Genomic DNA, 11,189 nt, shown 5'->3' on the forward strand with positions numbered 1-11,189 from the left:
TTTATTAAGATATAGTAAAGATATTATTTATTAGGGTAAGTCCTCGAGGATTAAATTGAGGACACTGAGCACTTGTATTTATAAATTGACTTGTATACCAAATTATTGTCTCTAGCATTATTGTTTTGGATATATATTGAATGAGATTTTTTGACTAATTGTTCCTATGTAAGGCCTATAATCTGTCTGGTATCATTGTCCTCCCTTGTTAAGGAGTCTAGGCAATCTAGTTTGAGTTCTTAAATGGTCTATTAAGGAACAGTACTTAGTGCTCTTAACCACTAAGCCATTTCTCTAGCACCTCACAAACTTTATTTACCTAAACATAAGCATTAATTAGAAATGTCAAAACCTGTAAATATTGTCTAGATTCAGTTGTACTAGAAATCTCTGAGCTGGCAGGGTGAGGCTGGGAATTGAAAGTAAGCAAATGGAGTCTTCCTCTTTTCATATCAACTCCATTAAAAAACGCCATTTTAAAGAGCTGGGTCTATGGTTTTATTTAGTTGTCTGAGCCAGAGCACTGAAAGGACAGTGAGTTGTCAGACAATTCATACTGAAATCACTCATTGGTTTTAAGTAGAAAACCTGTCTCTAATAAAGCATTAAGTAATTGAAATCAATTGTAAACCACAAGCCACACATTGGCTATCAGTATGTGAATTGAAAGCTTGATTTAAAAACAGTGGCTAAACCACGAAATTTAATAATCTGTGTTGAAGCAATAGAAACTCAAGAGAATAAACAAGTGATCCAAACATACATGTAGCCTTTTCATTAGATGAACCACCTATAAATACAGTAAGCACATTTCCTATGGGTTGTATGCACAAATATACAGGAAGTACAAAAGCATGTAAAGAGTAAAATTATCAATTTTGCCTGAAAAATTTGTATATGTAATAGGCCAAATATCAGTATTTTGTAATAACCAATTTGATTGCTGTTTGGAATAAGGTATGTTTTACCAGGTTTTTTTTTTTTTTAATACTTCTATGACTCTAGCCTACAATTCTGTATTAACACAACTGAAGCTTTATCTCCAATGTGGATAACAAAGACCTAAGTCCTCTGGCAAGGTGAGGTACTTAGCCAATTAACATATCTTTAGAAGCTTAAAATTAGTTTTAAATATTCTTTTCTGGAGTAGTGTAACAGCTACTCCCCAAATATTAAAGCTCATTTTGAGAGGAAAGGTTTGTAGTAAAAATTTCTATATACACTGAAAGATTTAAAGTTCTAACTTCTTACATTGAAGAAGCAACAAAATTACATAATATAAGGCTATTAGCTATTCTTTTTTTTTAAAGATTTATTCATTTATTATATATAAGTACACTGTAGCTGTCTTCATATACATCAGAAGAGGGCATCAGATCTCTTTACAAATGGTTGTGAGCCACCATGTGGTTGCTGGGAATTGAACTCAGGACCTCTGGAAGAGTAGTCAGGTGCTCTTAACCGCTGAGCCATCTCTCCAGCCCGCTATTAGCCATTCTTATTGATATCACTTTATGGGCTCTCTAAAATTATAAGCAAGCTCACGAAATGAAAACTCAAAATCAATCCTCTAAATCTATCTTGAAATGGCAGTTGGAGTAAACAAACTGGCTATAGTGCTCTCACAAGTTCTAAAACCTCATTAATCCTTTGTAAATCCTGTAACAATCTCTACCTGTTTGATTTTTCTTAATTACAAATAAGTTTGAATTAGTCAATGTAACACTGGCAATCCTTAATCACAATCCTTCAGTTCTCCTTGTAACACCAGAGCACAGCCACAATTTTGGAAAGTCACCAGAGTTCTGAGTACTGACTAGGCAGCTGTTCTTGGGGCAGTAGAATTAGCATCAAAATATAGGGGCTGGGGATTTAGCTCAGTGGTAGAGCGCTTACCTAGGAAGCGCAAGGCCCTGGGTTCGATCCCCAGCTCCGAAAAAAAGAACCAAAAAAAAAAATATAGATAACTTCAGGGCAAACCACAACTTTGGAAAGCAAAACTTAACCTCCAACAAACGATCTAGTCTCTAAAATCCAGTCTCCAATCTATCCTTCATGTTACAAAGTTTGACTGCCAATTCCTACATATGAATGCACGATGGTGCGGTCTCTAATACCTCAACAAAGAGACATTGTCCTAAATTCTTTTAGAAGCCTGGTTTCTAGAATAAGAGTTCCATAAAAATATTATCTCAATTTAGACCTGTTTCCCTAGGTTGGCTCATGCCACATGTTGTCTAAATTACCAGCTTTATGTCAACTTTCTGTTACCAATATTATACCTTTTAAACCATATTCAATAACTTAAAAGCCAACAATCCATGACCAAGGCAAGTAGAGCATATTTATACATTTAAAACCAATGAGAAACAAAATTGAAGTGGCTACACATATCTTTAATATTTAGACCAAACACCATTTTTACCTTTTTAGCTATGATTTTAAGAGAAGCACCTTGTCACCTGTTGAGTCAAATAATAAGTCAGGGATTTTTCTAAGAGAAACAGCTATCAGCTCTTGTACCAAAGAAGCTGAGGAGCTGCTGGCGCCTTTAAGATCAGCTCGTGTAGACGCTTAGCCCCTGGGCAGCTTCTCCAGCTGACCTAGACTCTGGGCTACAGGTGTAGGGCTCTAAGGACTGGTTTTTATTCATTTGTTCCTTTTTTGAAATGAGTTAAACCAAATCAAGATGTGAACGACCAGCAGATAAAGTTTTTACCATTTTTTCTTTTGAACATGAAACATAAAACATTTAAGTAACAAGAAAAAAAAACCACAGACATAAACTGACATACAGGGACAGCTTGGTGCACCAAGGACAGACAATAGACAAAGAGGGAAAAAACCAGATGGTGTCAGCAGAGAGGTAGGATTTTCCCTTTCCCACCACTTCCATGGTGACTATCCACTCGAGTGGAGTTGATATGGACGATGGATTGTCTCAGTTCCTGGACTAGTCCATCAATGTGTTGAAACCAAATTCCTGTAAGATACTGAGATATATTACGGGATATCTGAGCAGCACGACTGACATTGACAAATGGTATGGAAGTGAAACACAGTCCTGAATATTTTTACTCACAACCCAATTACATTAACTCCATCAAGCTGTGCATAGGCATTGAGATGTCCTTTTGTTTGATTCTCCTGAATAAATTTTCAGGCGTTCTACCTCTATCAAGTCTGATCAGTATGACTCTGTGAAGCTTCCAGAGCCTAATCACACCTTTTACAAGCACAAAGACAAAATTTTTCTCCCAAAATACTGTGTTCCTTTTATCTCCTCCCTTTTTCTCTCCCGGGGCGTTTTTCCCCAATCTCTCGCCTCCGCAGATCTGAAGTCGTTGGAGGGGACTGTCTGCTTATTGTCTTTTTTCCTTGAGCTCTTTAATTTTTTACCCAACCCTGTTTCTGACATGCCGCCTTGTCCTTCCCCCAGCGCTCTCTGCTTTGCTATTATAGCTGGGCGGCTCCCATGCGACCTCTGACGCTGTCTGGCAGTAGCTAGAAACTCAAAGGCCAATAGAGAAAGCCCGAGGGCTGCCAAAACGATAATAAAAACTTCCGCCGCATCTAGCAGGGGAGTGAAGTGGAACAAATCAAGATGCATGTCTCTCAGGGCTTTACCTTTTAAACACTACAGTTCTGGATTCCTTCCGCAGGCGGAAGACCCCCTCTTGGCGCCTGGCGATGGCGTGGTGTCCTGGGTTCTCGGCACCAAATGTCCCGTGCGACCTCTCGCCAGCAAGAATACGCGGGAACACATAAATCCTTCTGTAGCCAAAATGCTTATTACTTATTAATAATAGAGGGCGGCGGCAGGGTGCCAGCATGGCATGGCTTATATACACCCTAGCGTGGCGCATCCACACCTGATTGGTCGCTTACCCATGATCTCATTAGGCACACCCCGGAGTGGGCAAAGACCTGGCACGAAGGCACTCTTGCACATGCGTACACAGTTAACTTCCTGAAAGGAAGTCAGCTGGCGCAGTGGAAGCCAGTGCCATCTTGTGGTGGCGAATGTTATTGCGGCCCTCTACAGGGGAGAGAAGGAGGAGGGGGAGGAAGAGGAAGAGAAAGAGGGGAAGAGGAGAAGAAAGACAGGAAGGAAAGAAGGAAGGAAGGAAGGAAGGAAGGAAGGAAACAAGTCCAATTTGTGTCATTCTCATGCTCACTGGAGCACGGTCAAACTCCCAGTGGCTAGCCCCTTAAAGAAAATTGAGTCCTTCCCCGTCTGCACCCCATACAGAAGCCATCAGTTGTGGAGAGCTACATGTCAGCATCCTCATCACAATTTTTTTTTTTTTGGTTCTTTTTTTTGGAGCTGGGGACCGAACCCAGGGCCTTGCGCTTCCTAGGTAAGCGCTCTACCACTGAGCTAAATCCCCAGCCCCCCTCATCACAATTTTTAAGAGTTCTTTTCCTGTCTAGGCTGTTACTTTTTTGGGAGGTTGGGAGGTAGGAGTTGTCACAGAACCTTTTTTTTAAAATTTTTTATCTATTTAATGTATATGAGTACACTGTCACTGTCTTCAGACGCACCAGAGGAGGGCATGGGATATCATTACAGATGGTTGTGAGCCACTATGTGGTTGCTGGGAATTGAACTCAGGACCTCTGGAAGAGCAGTCGGTGCTTTTAACCACTGAGCCATCTCTCCAGCCCCCCACAGAACCTTTCTATGCCACCCTTTCTCAGCTGTGAGTCTGCAGCCATTGATAACCCCTGAAAGAATAGCTTCCTTGCCCTTCACAGTCAGTGGGAGCATGGATCAGGGACTTCCACATGGCTTCTGGCAACAGCATGGACCACAGACATGTGCATGGTTTCCAGTGGCAGTACGGACTACAGACATCAACACGACCCTCTGCCACAGCATGGGGTATGAACACCATTACAGCCCTGTCAGTTGCACAGGTCAAGGACATCAACATGGCTGCAGGTGTTTGCATGGCCCATGGACATCAACATGGCCTCAGGTAACAGCACAGATCATAGACCACCTATATCAACACAGACTTCAGCAGGATCATGGACCTAGTCATGGTCTTTAGCAGTGGCAGGCCCATGGACACTGTTGTGTTTCAGACCTGGGACGAACAGTTGAGGTACACAGTTAATATACCAAAGTGGAACTGGGCTCCAAGTTCTTTTAGCACCCCCCAGTCTCTATCTGTTACACGGCATGGCCAACATACCCCACCTTCTATGTGAACCTTCTATCCCAAGGGCTGGACTTCCCCTCCCCAGAAGCCCTTCCCGATATAATCTAGACATTTTGGTCTCTCTCCTTGCTCTCCCTCTCTCTTGGCATTTCCTCTCTCCCTGCATGCACACTCTTTCTCTTTCTCTGCTCCTCTGTCTCCCTCCCCATGGTGACTTCCTTCGCCTCATTCCTTGGGACTAGTGAATCCCCCTGAGTGTTGTACCCAATAAACCTGCCTTCATACTTTAATTTGGCTCATTTCATCGGCAGAGAATAACATCATCTGGTGGCAAGAAGTTGAGCCCCCAGTCCCAACTGCGAATGTGGAGTTGATCCTTTCCTTCATCTTTCTCTCCACCTGATAAGATCAGTTCTGGATTCTGTTGGGCCCTACCTTGGGGTATTTCTCTTCCCCCTTGCTGAGCCTTTCAGCTTGCTGTTAAGAAGTTGTTTATGCCCCTGTTTTGGTGCTGGGACTTTCCATGATGCAGATTTTTCCTGTTTTCCTGGTTGGGGATTTTCACTTGCTTTATTATTTTTCCATGGCTTTTGCCTCTTGTATATAAGGAGATCTCAGTAAAGCCTGGACGTCATTCTCTTAAGATGAATGACCCGAGTGTGTGTTTCTTCTTCTTCTTCTTCTTCTTCTTCTTCTTCTTCTTCTTCTTCTTCTTCTTTTTTTTTTGGTTCTTTTTTTCGGAGCTGGGGACCGAACCCAGGGCCTTGCGCTTCCTAGGCAAGCGCTCTACCACTGAGCTAAATCCCCAACCCCGTGTGTTTCTTCTTAAATCTTGTAGGCCTACACCTGGTTCTCAGTGTCCTGACAACACAGGCATCATCAAATGGAGGTCCCATTGATTGGGAAAGAAAGGACAACCTGACGAGATTGTCCCAGGAAGCCGGCTGGTGAAGAAGGAGGGACACATTGGGGAAAATGGGCCAGGAAAGGCCCCAGTAAACAGGATACAGAAGGACCACGGGAATTGAAACCATGTGCAAAGAAAAATAAAGATTTGGACTAACAGTGAGTAAACCTTGTAAAAAGGAACAAGGTAATAATGATAAAATGTTTTTGTGTATGTGTTCTTTTAGAGTTATGCTAAAATCTAGAGAAGCAAAGTCAATTCTCATAGATGCTTTTAGCCTTTGGACCCTGACTAGAGACAGTTTACACCCTAGACAAGAGAGAGAATGGGTTTGAGAAAAACCGCCCTCCTGGACTCTCCACAGATGCTTTGGCAAAAGAAGGAAAATGAGTTTAAGCTTTTTAAGAGCCCTCCTAGGGACAGAAGGAGGGTGGGAGATGTCTTGCCTCCTTGTTGGCTCCTATTGGAGAAGTTCTCATTTCTGGTTCTGGGTCCTTTAGGTAGGATATCTGGGTCCCTTTTGTGGTGTGCCATCTAGTTCTTTCCCTCTATGTCTGTTGTCTGTCCTTGGTGCACCAAGCTGTTCATGTATGTCAATTTATGTCTGGGTTTTGCTTCTCATTGCTTGAATATTTTGGGTTTCATGTTTAAAAGAAAAAATGGTTAAAACTTTAAATGCTGGTTGATTCATCCCTTGATTTAGTTTTAACTCCTTAAAGGAAAGGAACAAATAAATAAAAAGCAGTTTCAATTGGCTTTTGGAGCCCTGCACCTATAGCTAGGAGCCTTGGTTCCCTGGAGAAGCTCCCCAGGGTGCTGGCTAAATGTTTACACTAGCTGATTCTAAAGGTACCAGGAGCTTCACAGCTTCTATGGTAATGGAGCTGATGGCTGTTTCTCTTAGAAAAATCTCCGACTATGATTATTGAATTCAACAGGTAACAAGGTGCTTCTCTTAAAATTACAGCTAGGAAAAGTAAAAGTGGTGATTGATCTAAATATTAAAGATATGTTTAGCCATTTCATTTTTTGTTTCTGATTGGTTTTAAATATATAATATGCTATACACGTCTTGGTTATAGGTTACTGGCTTTTAAGTTATTGGGTATGGTTAAAAATTTGTGGGGAGCAAAGATGTCGTTTTCCAAGTATAAGTCTGCGCCCCTGGCCACTCTCCCCAGTACCCTTGACCCTGCCGAGTATGACGTGTCTCCAGAGACCCGAAAGGCACAGGTCGAGTGCATGAGCATAAGGGCCCAGCTTAAACGGGTGTATCTGCTTCAGTACAATGACCCCAAATGCCAAACGCACATCGAGGATCCTGCCTTGATTCTTTGGACCTATGCAAGATCAGCAAATGTTTATCCTAATTTCAGACCCACTCCCAAGAACTCACTTTAGGAGCGGTGGCAGGTTTAGGGCCTCTCATCTTCTGGTATTATGTTATCAAAACAGACAGGAACAAAAAGGAAAGACTTATCCAGGAACGAAAACTGGACAGAAAATTTAGCATCTCCTACTAAGTTCGGCAAGGATGCCTCTGTTCTTGCATCAGTAAATCTCCTATTAATTAATCACTGAAAAAAATTCGTAACATTTGTAGCATACAGTTGGCTTAAAACTGATAATTCGGATGGAGTCATTCTAGACAATATATGGTATGAGCCAACCCAGGGAAACAGGTCTAAATTGGGATATTTTAATAAAATTCTTATCATAGAAAGTAGACTTATAAAAGAATTCAGGGCAATGTCTCTTTGTTGAGGTATTAGAGCCTGCACCATTGTTAGTTCATATGCAAGAATTGGCAGTCAAACTTTAAAGCATGAGGAGTGGACTTGGTTTTTTGGAGAGACTGAATTTTGGAGAATAGATGATTTGTTGGATGTTGAGTTTTGCTTTCCAAAGTTATGGTTATGCTCTGGTGTTACAAGGGAAACTTAAAGATTGTGGTTAATGATTGCCAGTGTTACATTGGCTACACTTTACAGTTCGATCACACTCAGGCTCAAGATTCTAACTCACACATATTTATAATTAAGAAAAAATCAAACAGGTAGAGATTGTTACAGGATTTATGAAGGGTTGATGAGGCTATGGAACTTATAAGAGCATTACAGCCTGTTTGCTCACTCCAACTGCTATTTCAAGAAATACATATAGAATTATTATAGATTTAAAAGATTGTTTTTATGCTGTTTTTTTACATCCTGGTGATTGTGAAAGATTTTCATTTAGTGAGCTTTCTTATAATTTTGGACAGCCCATGAAGTGATTGGAAAGCCCATTGGAAAGTTTTGCCTCAAGGAATCACTTATGGCCCTACATTATGTAAAATTTTTTTGTCACTGCTTCAGTACAAGAAGTTAAGACTTTGAATCTTTCATTGTATATTATTCATTATGTAGACATTTTAATTTCACTACAAGCCTTTACTTTTACAATGTGCTTTAAACTTTGGGGAGAAGCTGCTGCTCCAGAAAAGATTCAATATTCCTTTTCAATATTTGAGACATTGGTTATATCCTAAACAAACTGTGGCACAGAAAATTCAAGATGGTTTACTTTAAATTATTTTTAAAAGCTTCCAAGATATGTTAATTGGCTAAGACCTCACATCAAGTTTGCCACAGGAGGACTTAAGCCTTTTTTTTTTGATATCCCCAAGAGAGATGCAAATTCTATTCCCCTAGACCATTAACTGAGGAGTGACTGAATAGCTTTACAGAAAGTAAAGAGAGATAGACGTACAGAATTGTAAGATTGAGTCATGGAGATCTTCCTGGTTGCTGCCGCCGTGGAGAGCTCGTAGGCAGCACCCCACAAGCAAACTTGAGCCTCGGGACCACAGGTAAGACTAACTTTTCTGCTGCAAGAGACCTGCCTGGTGAACTCAGGACACACAGAGGCAAAATTCCTCTAGGACTGGGCACTTCCGCTATTTTTTTTTTTTTTGGTTCTTTTTTTCGGAGCTGGGGACTGAACCCAGGGCCTTGCGCTTCCTAGGTAAGCGCTCTACCACTGAGCTAAATCCCCAGCCCCTCTTCCGCTATTTACCAGGAGTCCCAAACCTGCGGATCTCGGCCCGCAGCAGCTCTGTGCTCCCAAACCCCGTGGAAGAGAGACCTCACCGCCTGGTCAGGTGGGCACTCCTGAGGCTGCAGAGCGGAAGAGACCACCAACACTGCCCACCCCTGCCCACATCCCTGGCCCAAGAGGAAACTGTATACGGCCTCTGGGTTCCCGTAGAGGAGGGCCCAGGAGCAGCAGGACCGCTGCGCCTGAGACACCGCCATAACCTGAAGGGTCCTACCGGATAAACAGTTCTCTGCACCCAAATCCCGTGGATGGGAGAGCTAAACCTTCAGAGAGGCAGACACGCCTGGGAAACTAGAAGAGACTGCACTCTGCACACATCTCTGACGCCAGAGGAAAACAACCCACGAGCAAACTTGAGCCTCGGGACCACAGGTAAGACCAACTTTTCTGCTGCAAGTGACCTGCCTGGTGAACTCCAGACACAGGCCCACAGGAACAGCCGAAGACCTGTAGATAGGAAAAACTACACGTCCGAGAGCAGAACACTCTGTCCCCATAACTGGCTGAAAGAAAACAGGAAAACAGGTCTACAGCACTCCTGACACACAGGCTTATAGGACAGTCTAGCCACTGTCAGAAACAGCAGAACAAAGTAACACTAGAGATAATCTGATGGCGAGAGGCAAGCGCAGGAACCCAAGCAACAGAAACCAAGACTACATGGCATCATCGGAGCCCAGTTCTCCCACCAAAGCAAACACGGAATAGCCAAACACACCAGAAAAGCAAGATCTAGTTTCAAAATCATATTTGATCATGATGCTGGAGGACTTCAAGAAAGACGTGAAGAACTCCCTTAGAGAACAAGTAGAAGCCTACAGACAGGAATCGCAAAAATCCCTGAAAGAATTCCAGGAAAACACAATCAAACAGTTGAAGGAATTAAAAATGGAAATAGAAGCAATCAAGAAAGAACACATGGAAACAACCCTGGATATAGAAAACCAAAAGAAGAGACAAGGAGCCGTAGATACAAGCTTCACCAACAGAATACAAGAGATAGAAGAGAGAAACTCAGGAGCAGAAGATTCCATAGAAATCATTGACTCAACTGTCAAAGATAATGTAAAGCGGAAAAAGCTACTGGTCCAAAACATACAGGAAACCCAGGACTCAATGAGAAGATCAAACCTAAGGATAATAGGTATAGAAGAGAGTGAAGACTCCCAGCTCAAAGGACCAGTAAATATCTTCAACAAAATCATAGAAGAAAACTTCCCTAACCTAAAAAAAGAGATACCCATAGGCATACAAGAAGCCTACAGAACTCCAAATAGATTGGACAAGAAAAGAAACACCTCCCGTCACATAATAGTCAAAACACCAAAATGCACAAAATAAAGAAAGAATATTAAAAGCAGTAAGGGAAAAAGGTCAAGTAACATATAAAGGAAGACCTATCAGAATCACACCAGACTTTTCGCCAGAGACTATGAAAGCCAGAAGATCCTGGACAGATGTCATACAGACCCTAAGAGAACACAAATGCCAGCCCAGGTTACTGTATCCTGCAAAACTCTCAATTAACATAGATGGAGAAACCAAGATATTCCATGACAAAACCAAATTTACACAATATCTTTCTACAAATCCAGCGCTACAAAGGATAATAAATGGTAAAGCCCAACATAAGGAGGCAAGCTACACCCTAGAAGAAGCAAGAAACTAATCGTCTTGGCAACAAAACAAAGAGAAGAAAAGCACACAAACATAACCTCATATCCAAATATGAATATAACAGGAAGCAATAATCACTATTCCTTAATATCTCTCAACATCAATGGCCTCAACTCCCCAATGAAAAGACATAGATTAACAAACTGGATACGCAACGAGGACCCTGAATTCTGCTGCCTACAGGAAACACACCTCAGAGACAAAGACAGACACTACCTCAGAGTGAAAGGCTGGAAAACAACTTTCCAAGCAAATGGTCAGAAGAAGCAAGCTGGAGTAGCCATTCTAATATCAAATAAAATCAATTTTCAACTAAAATTCATCAAAAAAGATAAGGA

General features: G+C 41.8%; 1 pseudogene; it reads left to right on the top strand.

Moving 5' to 3' along the window:
- Nucleotides 1-7,209: 7,209 nt before the first annotated feature.
- LOC148003173 (NADH dehydrogenase [ubiquinone] 1 beta subcomplex subunit 4 pseudogene) lies at nt 7,210-7,629 on the top strand (annotated as a pseudogene).
- Nucleotides 7,630-11,189: the final 3,560 nt, after the last annotated feature.

This window comes from Rattus norvegicus, chromosome 10 (genome assembly GCF_021556685.1).
Source record: "Rattus norvegicus strain SHRSP/BbbUtx chromosome 10, alternate assembly SHRSP_T2T, whole genome shotgun sequence".
Taxonomy (NCBI): domain Eukaryota; kingdom Metazoa; phylum Chordata; class Mammalia; order Rodentia; family Muridae; genus Rattus; species Rattus norvegicus.